Below are 16623 nucleotides of genomic sequence, written 5' to 3' on the forward strand. Positions count from 1 at the left end.
AAATGACATGGGATTTATGGATTTCAGGAGGATTATTGCATCCTGAGCCAATTCCCACTCCCTGGGAAAAACTCAGCGCTGTGGAAACTTTTGGTGTTTTGTGTCTCGCATATGTATTTTTTCGCTGCTTCCCCAAAGAGAAATGCTCGTAATGAAAATAGTGCCCCTTGAGTTCCGTCATCCAGTGATTCAGTATAGCTACATTTAGATCAAAGAATCAAGGAAAAATTTATACAAGTTTGGTATTCAGCAGTTCCTCTTCTTTCCTGATTTCCATGGAGAGGAAACAGGAATTTAGTACTGCCTGGAGCTCCAGCACGGTTTAATAGGTCTCTGTTCTGGATTCCTGCTCCAGGAAAAATGGAGGTGGCCTATGTTCTGCAAAGTATATTTATGGCCATCAAGCAGATACAAAGAACATTCCGCATTCATCAAAGTCCAAATTATGTCTATTAGTTTATATTCTGCTGTCTCTGCAAATGAATGGCTACAACAAGTTGTTATCACTATTGAATGGCAGAAGAAAAAAAGAGCTGCTTTTCATTAAAACTCTAAAAGACATTGTTACTTCTTTCGACCACACTGATTTCTAAGCTAACCGACGGCCATCTAGGAGGCTGTGGAAAATATTCTATCCCCTTGAAGAAGAAATATATTTTTTTCCAATCCCTTGTTACTGGCACACACCATAGTGTTAGCTCTGCTCTCTGGAACATTCAGGTTTAGAAAGTTATGATTCACTTAGCCCCAGTAGTTTTATGTGTACTGTGGTGTGTTACAACATTTTGCAATGAGAAATTTCCACCAGGGCTGCAGCCTTTCCCCCATCCTTCCCTCAAGAGTCCAAATGACCATTAGAGGTCAGATAACTCCTGCATACCTTTTCCCCTCTCTTATTTCAACACAATTTCTCTCCATTTATGTAGTAAGCAGAAGTAACATGTAATTGTAAGTATCTATAACTCTCATTAACCAATGAAACGATGTAATTTGAATATTGCCAAAATGTTTATCACATTCCATATAAGCAATCCCCATAAGGTTACTCTTCCCTAGACATCAGAAAGAAAGATGAATAACGTGGTCATTTGTTTCCATGTAAATTTTACTTTCTGTAGGGTTAGAATCACAAGACTGACCCCCAACAACCCCCTCTCATTACAGTGGTAATAAGATAAATCCTGAGTATCAAGAGATAGAGAAAATACATGCTCACTGCAAGTAACAACAGGAAGGCTGACTTGATCCCTCATAAGGTCAACATCCACTTCAAGCCAAGACAAGTTTGCTTAAAATATCAGAAGCCAAAATATTGCTGAGATGAGATTTATATGTAATAACTGAGCCTTGAGCTGTCATCGCAAAACAAATGCATCATTTTCCTCTCATCAAAGAGCAAAACCTTTTCCCAAATGTTAAAACTACAAGGGTGGGGGCAGAAGAATTGCCAGATAAAATTGGCTCTTTACCTGCTTCTGTTTAGCATGTCAATCTGTGGTATAACTTCAAAGGCTACCTTTAAATAAACATCTATATATCATTTGTTAACCTGCAGGGGTGGATGGAGTAAAACCCAGGAGCTGGAGTTATACAACCTGTGCCTGAAGTGATCCTAATGTGAGGGGTAGACACTGAAAAGGAACGTCATTCCTACAACATCAGGATAGTCAGCTCTCTTTTGTTTATCACAAATAACAAGTTTCTGGTTGTTATTTTACTGTTGTGAGCCTAGAGGAAGAGGTAAATTGCCTAAAAGGGATTCAGTTTGATAGTTTTCATTTTGCTTGTAAATCCCACAGCCATCTTTCCACTATCAGACTACTGTCTGGGGAACACAAAGGGTCTGAGTTTGTTGATGTTGCTTTACAAATGTTTCCTGCTATTTTTTTCTAACTGTTTTGTATGTGGGCTATAATGTTGAAATGATGAGGGTAAATGTCCTAGGTCAAGTCCTTTTAATGAACCTCCATCTGTTCCAAGTATTACACTAGGATGAATGAGGACCTTTATTTCTACACTTGGAAAATCACAATACTACAGTTTAAAGGATTTCTTTCAAGTGAGTGTATTAAAAGCCTCTGTCTAGTGAGTCTTTTTAGTTTTTATTACTTTATTCTAACAAGCAAATCTATTTTTTGAAAATATCAGCTGAACAGTTCCTGCCAATTGTCTAATCAGATTCTAAGAATTATGTAAATTAAACTAATTGACAAACCTGGACTTAAACTTTTTATGTAAAATCATAATTGAATACAAAAAACCTGAATCTTGAGTTAAGACAAGTGGCATAGTTCTATGGAAAGCAATAGAAACACAGTGACCTATGACACTTGGGGGAATCCTGCTTTAGGACTTTGTTGTAATCCTTTCTGAAAAGATATTTTTCTGTTTTTCTCCTCTGCATCCTGGACTATTCAGAGATTTTCAGCTTCCTATTTCCTGAGTCATTCTTCATTCTCTCTTCCATCTGGTGAAAGGAGAGATATCTTTTCTGTTATTTCCCTTCTCAAAAGAAATAGGCATCTAACAGTTTTCTGATTCAACCCAAAAAAACCACACCCAGCTGGTAGCCTCATTTCTTCTCTATTTTGTCACTTTTTCTTTTTTTCTTTTCTTTTCTTTTTTTTTTTTTTCTTTTTCCTATTATTAAAATGACCTAACTGCTGGACTTTTCTCTCACTTCCAATTAAAGAATATGTTTCTCTTTTCTCCTCCCACTTTCATCCAGAGAAAAGTTAGCAGCTCACCAGCACCGCTCAGCCATTGTGCTTTGGCATATTTCCAGTTGCCGCAGATTATCATGTAATTTTCTCTGTGTTGCCTGTTTGATCTTTTATGACCAGTATCAACACTGTTGGAGTTTCTTGCTTATTTCTAGCAATGAACAGACTTTATCTCAAAGCTGGATATCTAAAACAGGCCATTCATCTATAATCCCTTTATTCTGGACTTCTCCATACTCATTTCATTTTAACTCTCTTTAACAGCTATGGAAGACAGGAATCACCTTCCAAAATGTTCCTATCTCTTCCATGACTGTAAAGGAAGCCTATGTTTTTGATGATTCCCATCCAAATTAAGCTGAAATTACTTCCATCAGCAAGAGAGCATTTCTGACTGACTGGACCTGAGCCGTCCTGCAGATCACCACAGAACAGACCACATGGAAGCGATGCTTATGTTAGCAGTAGCAAGGAAATAGCATCTATTCCTTTACACCATCGTATCTGTGTAGCAACTGTTAGCATATGTGATGGTAGCACTTGCAGGAACTGGCCAGGCCCAACCAGTACAGGGCTCGTTGTACCGCTCTAAGTTTTTAGATGTACGAAGACAGACATCCTACCATGTCTGATAATGAAAAGTTTCAACAAATTGATAAGCGCAACGCAGAGACTTCCTTTTGCGCAAGGACCGCCTGAAGAACAAACAGGTTCTTGAATTGTCGCTTACATGCCTTCCAAACAGAGACTTACACTACTCAGGAAAAAGGCTGTTTGTGAGGTTGCTAGGTTTTCCTTAATATTTAATATGTTGTCTGATGCAAACCTACTAGAAATATTCATATGATTTAAATTGGCTTGGCTGTGAACACTGTAATGTGGTTTGAAATCTGGCTAAATGATTGTAAACATAGCATAATGATAAACAGCAGCACACTGAATCAGAGAGAGGTGTCTAATAATGATACATCTGCTCCTGTTTATCTTCTTCATTTATGATCCCCAAAAGGAAGCAAACAGCACGCAGATGACAGTAATTTACCCTAACTGGCATATGCAGAGGAATGATACAAAGGTGTACAAACAGAACAGAAACACCGGCAGAAGATAATTACATGGGATCCAATTTGGAAAGATGTAATTCTGGGATGAGAGGAAGGAGGCTATAATACAAACTATATATATCCTCAATGGGAGGAATAAATGTAAGGGATGGTAATGCTAGGAAAAGTCACAGTGACCTCCGAGATGGACTACTGAAAGATACAGTGTATTTTTTTAACTAACTGCACAAAAAGATGGGCAGTGAAGATAAAAGAGCCCTTTCTGTCAGTCTCAACTAGACCAGTGTTTGTTATATTGCAGTTTTGAGGAGAGCAAGGCTAGTGAAGTATTAAAAAGGCACATAAAGTTCAGGAGAGAGTGGGAAGAACTTTTATGGCAAGAGGTAATTTTGAAAGTCTCTTTCTCCTTTCCTACTTGATGGATGCTAGTAAATGAAGACATTTACCTTCTTAGTCTTCTGAAGTACGAAAGGAATTATGCTTTTTTACAGCTTGTTCCTTAAGCATGAAGGAGACTAAAGCCATAAATGATATATTACCTTCAGGGGCTTTTTTGAAGGTGGAGCCTTTAAAAGCTTTGCAAAGTCAGATTTGTCTCTCAGTTACAACACTGCAATGTCAAAAAATCCTGAAGTCCACTTTTATTTAGTGCTACTTTTCTGCAGTAAAAAAAGAACCGGCACAGTATAGACTTCACATTTCTCATAAAATATTTTGTAACACAACTTTTTCTGATGAGCACTGAATTTTGCTGGCAATTTACCTATGTTACTGACATACAGTTGTTTTATTTGGCTCAATATATTTTTTCATAAATAGCAACTACATACAGGATTTTAATATCAAGTCCAAATGACTGTTTTGCAGTTTTATGCTCTTTGTTGCCTCTAAAAATCTGTATTTTATAAATTGGGGTTTTTTTCTTTTTTAACTTTCTGTAATCTTTCCAGAGATCTATGTTTCCATATGTTGGTAACCATAAAAATCATTTTCCTATAGGTCCTTTCTAAAATTTGTTTAATATGGAAAAAAATCAACTGTGACAAACCTGTAGAGAATTCAATTCCTTCTCTTTCAAAACCACTTGCATTTGAAAACAAAATAGTATGTTTTGGGAAAAATCCAGAGATGCCAAAAATAGTAGCAGAAAATACCCATAGCAGTTGGCAGAAAGTTGTGATTGCATCACTGAAGTCCATAATGACAAGATAAATGAGTGGTAGGATTTTCTAAATTGCTATTAGGAAAACACCTAAAAAAGCCTAAGGCTATGAAAGCAACATCATCTCTGTCACCTCTAAACTTGGCACCTTATTTCTCCAGGGCCAGATTACCTGCTGGTATGAACTGGCTTATATCCACTGAGATTTGAATTGTCAAAGCCTGACCTTGGTTTTTATACTCCCAAAGGAGTCCTTTCCTTTTATAAGAGCAAATGAACTCAATGGAAGAGGACTGGCCTTTTGTTTGGAAATATTTATGTTTGCCTCTATGTTTTCTGTTTGCTTTTATTGTTTCTTCTGTTTATTGCAGAGTCTCTGATTCAAACATACACTTGTAAGCATACTTTGCACACTTTCAATTGCGGTCAGAGTCCCGGCTCCGCTGCACTCACTCTCCACTGACGTGTCCAAAGTAAGACACAGTCAGGAACAAAGTGCTGCTAGAAGGTGGCTGGGTCTCAGCTGCAATTGCTTGTGAGCCCACCTCCTTTTTTCTAGCACCAAGGAACAAGGAAAATTCACTAACGTGTGGGTACGTTCAATAGCCTCGCCTCCGAAACCACTGCTAGTGCTTTTCTTCCACTGCCTTTCAGGGTATAGTAGTCAGCCACCTGTTGTTTAAATGCGCTTGTTTTCTGCTGCGCTGGAACAGAACAAAGACGAGCTCTCACCACTGTTTTGGCTGAGGGGCACTAACAGCTGAGCCCCAGGTGTAGGCATTGCAATTTCTGCATGGCTTTGCCCACACTGCATGGAGAAGAGATTTCGAGCTCCTCACCCATTCAGAGGGAGAGAGAAGTAACATGAGAAGAAGGGCCATTTACTGATCATCAGATAAGGGTTCAAGATATAACTTAGACATAAGCATGATCAGCAGTGTCTGCATGTGTGTGTGTGTATGCATAGGTATGTAGGCAATATATATAGCCTTTTGTGAGTGATAAGCAAATTATTCTTTGGTCTCTCATAATTTATTGGCCAAAACATTGTAATTGTACTTGCACAACAGTCAGAAATACATCCCTTTAAAACATCTTCCTCTCTTCTGTTGTCAGTTTAGACTTACTCAGATGTATGAATTTATAGAAAAACAATGGTCGCACTCATGCAAGAAGACCTGACAGCTACCTGATATTATCCTGCAATTCGTGGCATTGTTTGTTTGTTTGTTTGTTTCTGTTGCAGCACACCGTGCTGACTAACAGGCATGATCTTTAAATGATCCTTCAGCACATCCTTCTCTGCTCCTTCTGGCTCAGTTCAGAGCTGAAAACTTTAGGCTCCTATAGCCTTAAACTGGAGCTGGATCAAGCTCAGTCATGTTCTTATATTGATCGACACATGGCCCATGGCACTCCTGTGACAGTGACAGTGTATGTCCTGCTTGAATAACTTAACATTTTAACCCTCTTCCTTATAGATTCAGCTTCTCTCTAGTGGTAGATTCTCTGCGACATCTGGCTATGACAGTTTGTCACCTACAATTTACCCATTAAAATTATTTCTATGTGAACAACACTTCTTCAACCCATAACACTCAAAGGGACAAAGTCACTGTACCAAGTGTGGAATACAGTTTCAAGTGGAAAATAAGTCTAGGGTAAAAAAGTAATCTGTTTCTTTTTCCACATACTTCATGTTTTTCTTACTTCACATCGCTGCTGCCATAAAGAAAAAGAAGTCCTTGAAAAGCATACAATGGTATGTGTCATTAGGAAAATTATTTGAGTCATTTCAAAAATATGTTTCAAATGGCCAGTATCCTCCATCCAATAAAAGTTTTCACGTCCTGTTGCTGCTTTTGTTTTGGTTTTATTGCAGCCAGCTTGCTTTCTCTGGAAACGTTTGCATGCTGTACATTTCCAGATAACTGATCTGAAACGTGATAACTGGTTACTACTAGTTTACTGGTAACTACCACACTGAAATTTCAGATTTTAAAATTGTCACAGTGTTAACCTAATTGTTCTTATTGTTATTTTTAACATAGAAAGGTTAAGCAATTACAAAGAAGTCACTGGGCTGTATCTTTGCACATTACCCTGACATATTTAGAGCAAAAAGGTATTTGTTTGGCGAGACTGACAAAGGCATACTTCAATAAAGTTTAGCAAGCAGTGCTCTTCCATAACTTAGCACATTTTCTTGCAAAATAGCTCTTCCTTATCAATGGGAGGTAAATCACATCCATGTAAATCTTCTGTCAGTTAATTATTTATAAAATACTAAATCTGAGCAAGACACTTTCTACAAAGTACAAATAACAACTACCAAAAAAGTTCCTTCTTCTTAGACATATTCAGATGACAGAGAGCTTGGAAGCACTACTTCAGCTCAGTATTGAAAGCTAGGCTTATTGTGGTAAATCACAAATAATAATAGTAATGGAGAAACGTCATAAAGGAGGCTGCGAACTAACAGAGGAATTAGGATACCAGATTCTCCTACTTTCTTTGCCCTTTTTCTAACCCTGCAGCAGAATTTTATACAAGTAAAAAGTTTTCTATAATTTGTGCTGCTTCTTTCATGCAGGACCAACTAATGATGGGTATCTGTAGTTGAAAAGTCTCATCAGAACAGCTTCTGTAAGAGCAATGGCTTGTGACACACAGGCCCAGCACGTTCCCTGAGACAGCATAATGGAGGGATCAGGGCAGGGAGAGGATAAGTTGTATGTGTGAAGAAGAAAATCCCATTCTACAGGATTAATTATTATACTGTTAGAGATATATTTCACAGAATTCCTTCCTCTGCTTTTGAATAACATAGTTTACTTATGAAGTACTCTGCCACCTATCTGGATGAATGGCATGTTATGAAAGACTATGAAAGAACTTATGAAAGACTATTACTGTTCCTCTAAGAAAAGATATGCCCTATGCTTGTCGTTTCAGTTGGTACTGAATACTTCCTGGAGCATGTCATATCCAGGTTATGCCTGAAAACCATTTTCTGAATCAGTGAAAAGTATCAGACTGGAAAAATTTCATTTTACTTAACTGGCTAGCACTGACTTAATGCTTACTCACCAGGAGTCCAATTTGTCTTGACGCAACATCTATTTCCAGTAAAGAGACCATCAGAATTGCTGTTGCCAAGAAATGAAGACTGAATTGCACAGTATTGCATGAATTATTCTTCAGTTTACTTTGCAAGGTTTAGGGCAGTGTATCCTGAATTTTGTTTATATTAGCTGTATATAACAGTATGTTCTGAATTTATTTAAGGCTCAGTGGAACAGATTCACTATTTTACACCGATTGTTTGAGCTACCTCGTAAAGCAAACCTGCCATAAAGCTACTCATTTAACTAACTAGTTAAGACATATCTGAGTGGTTTACGTATATGGAATCACCAAAACTAGTAAAAGCACACAGGTAAATCTAGACCAGAATCTGCCTACATTCAGGGCCAATTTCAAAGGCAAGGCAATCCTATTATGCATTACAAGTCAATATGAATGGCATATGAAAAGGCAAAAGGAGGGAGCTGGTTTTAACACAGTAAACTCTTCTGGATAAGAATTTTTCTGTCAAATGATACCCACAGTGAAGCCACTGGCAAAAATCGTATTCATTTAAACAGGACCAGTACTGCCCTCCACATTGGCTTCTGTGTTTTCACAGTGGCTAGGTTAATGGGTACCTGATTTGGAATGACACAAGTGGATGCAACCACACGACTAGTAATTAAGCCATTTCTTTCTTTCACATGGAAGACAAGAAACAGTGAAGTGTATGAAAGTAGAGTATTAGGGAAGTGTGGATCTTTCTAGTTTTCCCCACACCCCCCTTGCAAGTTGAATTTCAACAGGCCAGTAGTACTATGCAGAGAGACTGGACTAGCTCTTTTCTAAATGATTCTGTGAAATTTGCTCACAGAAAATGACAAAGGGTTTGCATAGTGTAAAGAAAAGGACTTTGGGAGTCAAAGAGAATACTTACTTGGCTCACTGAAGAAAGGTTTTCCCTATAACAAAGTTTCTATTACTCTCTGTTACATTACAAAATGTTACAGACAATAGCAGTGGATGTCATTCAAAATGAAGCTCATTCTAACCTTCTGACTGAATCTCCAAGTTCAGTGGAGGTAAAAATGAAGTCTGGATTTTATAAATAAAGCTCTAAGACCAAACTGCTCTTAGAAATTTTAAGGGCAGCCAGAAGAGTCATCTGTGTGTGCCATCTTTTTCTTGTACTAACAAGGGAAGGAAATTCAGTGCATTGCCATGTAGTAAAATTCACAGTGAAGAAAAAAAGCACTTGTTTTAGTGACCATATCTCATTTGAAGGATTTGCTTGGAAAGTTTTTATTACTTGCAGACAGAATGAATATTCCCTTACATGGAAGATTTTGACTGACTTTTAAGACTGGCAACTTTTTCTTTCTACTGTCCAATTTGGGTTTTAATTCTCCTCAACCTGGTGTTCTCCTAAGACAACCTGAGAACTACATCACACAAATTATTTTTAAGAAAACCTGAAACTACATCACACAAATTATTTTGGGTAGATGTTTTGTTCAACACTTCTGATCAGGCAATGAATCTAACAAATGTTTTTCAGATTGTTATTGAACTATTCATAATCATGTTCATGTTTTCCGCTCTTTGTATCTCAGCATGTGAGGCATTGTTCATATTGCCTGAAATGCTGTCCACAGATGTGGATTCAATACTGCACCCAGCTCTTACTTAGCCCAAGAGTTTTGTCATTCACAGGAAATGCATCCTAACATTTCAACCCTGAAAGCAACGGGGAACCAAAAATGTATCCAAAGTACAGCTCTTTGAAGTAGAAGAAAATATACAGTAACATCTAACTACATCTGAAGGTAGGAACAAAGGCATTGATTTAAAACAAAAGTGACCTTTTTGTCCTTCTCCTCTTTACAGTACAGGTAACATATGAGATGCTGCTCTCTTGGAATTCTACTAATACAATATCTCTGACTGCCTAGTAGAGCTACCAACAGCTAGCTCAGGCCCTTTGGGGATTTTCTGACGTGCTTCGTACAAATGAACATGTGGTGACAGCATGAAAGAGAGAGTGTGAATTCCAGGGATGCTGTAAAACCACTGATGTACTTGGGTAGTTTGGAAGCCCACCAGACAGGCAGATGGCTTCCAAAGCTACAGGTTTTAATTTAATTAATTAGGGGGTGTGTGTCCCCCAAAACTAGTTATTGAAATCTATTTTCTTTATGGGTAGTGAATTGATGATATTAACGAGATGGAATATTTAATCAATTTCACCAACAAATCTGAGAAAATAACCTGGCCTAGTGTAATAACTAAACCAGCGAGATTTTGTCTGCAAGCAAAGCAAGGCACTTGTATTCAATGGGCATGCACTAAAGGGTGAATTGTGTTGGAAACTGATTAATTATTTTTACAACTAAGTAAATCCCCCTGTACATAAATTGTGTTCAGAAAAGTTATTTTTAATCCCAAAGATGCTGGCAAATAGTCTTTGGAATTTCTGGCTCACTCCTGTAGAAAATTCCATAGAGTTAAATTTGAAGTGGCTGCCAGTGTCTTTCCTACCCAGCTAATTTCAAACTGATTTTAAAGTAGATTTTTTTTATTATTATTTTTATAGTTACATGACACTCTATTATATACCAGATGAAAGGAGATAGTGCTGAGGGAACACCAAATAAATATGAAGCTTTTAGCAGTGATTTTATGTGTTTAATAATCATCCCTAACACAGATCTTCTTAATAGAACTGTGCCCATGGAAGTACTGTAAATACCACTTCTTTTCCATTTGTAGAGGATCTTCTTATCCCAGTCTAACTGTATCAACAAATCTCATCCAAAACTGGATTGTTTAAATTTTTAGCAGTAGAGAAGACCCCATCTAATGAAAAGAATTGCTTTATTTTTTTCTCTTCTTAACAAGTATGATGAGCATCATTAGTTAATTCCAAGGACAGTGTTAAAAATTCAGACAATTTATATGTAAGAACATACATTGAATTAATGGGAACAACTCACACTGCTCAACACTAAGTAGATATTTAACATCTTTCCAGGACTAGGATTTTAAAAGTCAAATATGATTCTTTAATCAAATCAGCTCTTCCATTCCAAATCATTACTCTTTCATCATCCTGGTGGCATTCTCCCTCTTGACTAGAGACTGCTCACCTTATAAAGGCTGATCCCATGTAGTGGTTGGCCCTTAAGAGTTCAAAGCTTTTGTATTTCTGTTTCTCAGCCCTTATGGAAAATGTATTTAATTGGCAAGTAATTTACATTAACCACTAATGATATTATTGCATTTATGTTTTCATTAAACAGGAGCAAACTGCTCCAGAACAAAACAGCAGTAGGAGAATAACGTTGCTGTCAGGAGAATTTTGCTTTGGGAGCTGAATGCTAAGTAGATTCTTTTATGGGATTCTTGAAAACCATGTCTGAGTGGCCAGAAAGATGAAAACTATCCAGCAATCCAAGTAATAAATTAAACAATTATTTCTGATTATTCTACTTATTATCAGGGTATGCTGAAGTGATCTAAGGTATAATAACTTCAATACTGCTTGGTTTACTTCTATTTGCTTTCAATGCCAGCAATTCTTTGAATCAACAGGGAATTTTTATTTATTTTTACACTAGTATGAAGATGGTACGCTTTTGCCACTCAGAATATTAACCAGCATATTCCAGATTTCTCAATACTGTAGAACGGAAGCATTCACAATAACGTGTGAATATAAATGCAGAATATTCAGTAGAGCATAAAGAATTTAAGAATGAGCGTCCAATAGGAATAAGATGATTTTTTTAAAGCAGAATTAAGCTCCTAAATGACTTTGTGAGTTCTTAATGTTGTATCTGCTGCCCTCACTTACTTTCTTGGTCACATTAGAAGTAAATAGAAGGCATTGACTGCTGATTATGGAAGGTTTATATTATCATTTTTATTGGTAATGGACTCAGTTCATAGCTGTCATAATGATATAAACTTCAGCTCAACAGTGTGCTAACGGTATGGAAAACTGTAGAAGTGTTGTCAGGGTACAAAAAGCATGACAATAGGTAGCTGTTAGATAGTGAACTATTATTGTAAATATTATTAAAAGTCTTCATATCTATAAAATATATCAAAGAGACTAAATCTATAGAAAAGCAATATATTGCCAGTGCATGAGTTGTCTGATACACCTATGTGGTGATTTTGGAATTTGGTCGTCTTTTTTATTTCATTTTTCTATTATTCTTGTTTTTTTCTTATACTTAACCAGTTCAGATTTGATGGAAAGCTGCAATACAGTACAAGGCTATGTTTCTATGCCTCCCTTTTCTCGCAATATTATTGATATTGTGATTTAATGAAACTGAGTAAAATTTAGCTCCTCTATAGATTCATAGAATCATGCAGGTTAGAAGAACCTCAGGAGGATCTTCTAATACTATAATTAATTGTTGCAAGTTTTCACTGGAAGTTTTTCTTTTGATCTATTTGAATGACTGTGTTTCATCAAATTTAGCTGAGATGGAATGAGCCAGGAAGGATTTTGCTTTTGCAAAACCTCAGGCATTATGTTTTGGTTTTCAAATACAAAACCATCCCTTGTTTTGGGTTTGGGTTTGGATTGTCAGTCCAAAGGAAGCAATGAAAGAGAAGAGTGGTAATTATTGCAGCATAATTATAGAATAAATTCATCTTGCTAGAGGTTGCAGACTTATTTGAATACGGAAGTTAAACTACCACTTATTTTTAACGTTCCATACCAAGGGTTGGAGACTCTCTTTGAGTACTCCAGTCTTATAATTAGAAGACATTTTATGGTTATTGTCATGGACAATAACTGACAATAATTTCAGAAATAATAGGTTTGACATTTGAGCCAAACTCTGCGCAAGTTCAAAGTCAAAATACTTGATGGTTTAGAGAAGATAAGTGTGTGGTTTATGGTGCCTAACCCAATGAAATTATCTTTTGGTAATTTATTCTGATAAAGTAGCATTTCAATAAATTATTTTCTGAGGAGTTAATGACAAGCACAGCTGTGTATTCTGGTCCTCAAATATGAACTTGAAAAAGGGTAACACATTTTTAAAGGAACAATCTAATGGCAAAAATCAAAGGGCAAAAATACTTCTATATTGTAACTGGTAATCACTCTAGAAAAATACTTTTTCAAGTGTCAAGTGTATGAAAATGGCTGTCACTAAAAGCTGTCACAGATGAGCTTTTATGTATTTAAAGGCAGGAATGGGTTCAAGGCATTTTTGAAAATGTGATCTGCAATATTTGGGAACAGACTCTTGAAAGAATCTTTTTTGTTTTGCTGGTCTTGGTAATCACTTTCGAAAAGAAAAAATAATTCCACCTACAAACTTGAAGTTAATCAGCTGTCTCCCTGCTGGGCATCATAAATGAAAGCATTTTCATAATGAGAAAACAGATCAAAACATGTTTCACATCTGGCAAGTACAAATACAAAGAAAACAGTCATTAGAGCTAACAATAATCTTCTGGATAAGAAATTTCTTGATGAGGGTGAATAAGCTTGAAAGTTCACTATTTCAAAACCAAAGTGGGCAAAAGAAGTGAGAAAAGAGTGGAAAGCTGCAACGCCTTCTTCCTTTGAGGGTACCGGGACATACGGTGCTGGCTCCTGACCAGGGCTGAGCTGGCAGCTGGCACAGCACGGAAGGCAACCTCCTTTCTTCTCCTAACCTGAAGCTGTTCAGCAGCCAAACCAACACACTCACAAGGCAGAGGCAGCCTGGGGAAGGTGTCCCAGCTCAGGGGCAAGAAAACACATCCAGTGCACCCCATTCCCATTCTTCTGTCTCTCATTGATGTGTCTCATCCCCACGTCCCTTTATCGGCATCAACGTGCTCCCTGTGCAGGAGGGAATGTAAGGGCAGCTCTGCCATCTGAGCATCTCCCCCTTTTGGAGGAGCCACCTATACCCACACAAACTTACTGACATGCCTCTTTGCAACGTTGCAGTAACACACGGGGATCTTTGGTGAATTTTGAAGAACGCACACCCATGGATATCTTGGTTTCTCCCTGTCGAAGTTGACTGAACTCTATGATTTTCTGGTTCCTCACCCAACAAATCCAGACTGAATGTTAGGTTTCTTTCTTAACTCGTATGTCCGTAAGTACTTATGCTAATTTACATCTGGCTGTGGGTTGAGCCTGGGTGCTTTCAGCTGCTGGCTAAAGATCCAAAGTGCACGCTTCCTTTCTTTGCGGACCTGCTGAAGTTAATTCAGAGCTGACTGAAAGGAAGTCACTGTCCTGCCAGTGCTATTTCAGGTTTAAGGGTGTTCAGAATTTAAACCCAGACCCGGATCCATAATATTTATTCCATAAATAGCTTCCATCCTTTTAATTGGCTAAATCATAATCTTGGATCCAAAAACCCACAACAATTTCAGATTATCCCAAAGGGCTTTTATTGAAACATTACAAAACTAGTTCTTGGTATATTTTGGCAAAGAGAATAAGTGAAAAATTAACCAGTGAATAATTTGTTGTGGGACAGAGAAAGCAGGATGCTGGCAGACAACTTCAGAAATCTTGACATGTAAAATAGGACTTCTATTGCAACAGGTGTGTGTGGGTGGAAAATAAGGTCAGTCAAGTTTTTCTTCTGTGTGCAATCGCTGCTGACAGGCATATGTCTCCCAGAAGACTAAGGGCGCCAGATATTTCTCCACTATTGATCTGAGTCTCAGGACTGCTACAAAATCAGCTATTGCCTCAACCACTTTTAGGTCGTGGTTCACTTCTTTTAGGCATTGTTCCAGTTTTATATGGACATAACTGCACTGAAAACACCAATAAAAGATGGGAATTACAAATTTCTGTGGAAACCACTACATGGAGCATAATCTGATGCCCTTATCTTTTTTCCCCTTCTGTCTCAAGGTTTTATGCCCTTTCCTCATCATATTGATTCCTAGGTTCGTAAAGAACATCCATGCAATTTTCCATTATTTTAATTTTGTTTTAAGTTCACATATTCAATGACCTTATTACCAGCAAAGGCAATAGCTAACAACAGAATATTTTCTTCCAGTTAATGAGTTCTTATATGGTTTCCTGGTTCTCATTTGGCACATTATTTCAAAGTATTATGATGCAGTAACAGCTATATTCAGCTCAGCTTTACTACCTCTGTGCCTTCCTAATCTAACACCTGACCTGCCAGCAGACCAATTAAGAAAATCATAAAAATAAGATGAGGAAAAAAGGTAGAAGATACGTATATAGTTATTAACTATATTGTAGGGCTCGTACTGAACATCTTTATTATTACTGTAATTCTACCTCGATCTACTTTATTACTACATAAGCTAAATACATCCCATAAGTACGCGGAAAAAAACCCATACAAAAAAGGCACAAATAAAACAGCTGATAAGTGATACCATCGAGGATTATTTCACCTTCTAGAAGCCTGTCTCTCTTGGCTGTAAGGATTAATTACAGACACTAGCTCATGAATATAATTTTAACTGTCTAAAGCTAGATGAAATTTAAATTCCATTTCCAAATGCAACTGAGGCTCTAATATCCCTCCTCTTCAACGCACAAGCTAAATGGTCCTACATACTCAGTGGGAAGACACCTAGAGCTACTCAACAGGAAAAATAGTTCACGTAAGGGTCAGAACCATCCCCAGCTGCTGGGATTTCAAACTGTGAATTCCTCTTTCGAGGTGAGGTGCCTGTCAGTGTGAGGGGAAAGGGGGGAAGGAAGCAGCTTCTTGTTAATACACTGACTCAATGCACCTTCAACAAATCTGTGGGTGACGCTAAATAAGGAGGAGTGGCTGACCTGCCAAACAGCAGAACTTCAGTCCAAGGACCTTGACAAACTTGAGGCCTGGGCCAACTAGGCAGAAAACCCATGAAGTTCAACAAGGAGAAGCAGCAAGTTCTGCACCTGGGGCAGAATGAGCTCATGTGTCAGTCCAGCCCCTGCTGAAAAATACCTGGGGGTTTTAATGAATGTAGGGTTGAAAATAGGCCAACAGTGAACTCCCACCACAAATAAGGAAAACAGTGAAACATTAGGAAGCCATTGCCAGCAGATCATAGGGATTATGATTGCCCTTTACTCAGTGTCAGTGAGGCTATGCTTGGCATAATCTGTCCAATTTTGTCCTCTCCCCAGTTCAAGAGGGGTGTGAAGAAACTGAATAGGGTCCAGCAAAGAGCTATCAAGATGATCATGCAAGGGCTACTACAGATATGAAGAAAATTTCATCCTCGGAGATGTTGGAGACTCTGCCAGACAAAACCATGGCTGACTCGATCTACTGTTGCCATTTGCCCTGCCCTACATGAGAGGTTGTACTTGATGGCCTCCAGGGGTCCCTTCCAACCGACATTTCTCTAATGCTATGATCCTGTGACTTTATTTGTCCATGATGCAGATGGCCTGCACCTTAGGCCTTTGATGGCCTCAGGGTATTTGAGGACATAGCTCCTGGGTTTTTTTCAAGGAAGTGCTGTTAGCTACTCTCCAAACATCCCATTGGATCTTGGTCAACATGTAACCCCATTCAAGGAGCACAGAGACAGGAAGGGGAGGGAAGAGAGAGAGAGAGAGTGATAGAGCAAGAAGGCA

Source organism: Mycteria americana, chromosome 1, assembly GCF_035582795.1.
Source record: "Mycteria americana isolate JAX WOST 10 ecotype Jacksonville Zoo and Gardens chromosome 1, USCA_MyAme_1.0, whole genome shotgun sequence".
NCBI lineage: Eukaryota > Metazoa > Chordata > Aves > Ciconiiformes > Ciconiidae > Mycteria > Mycteria americana.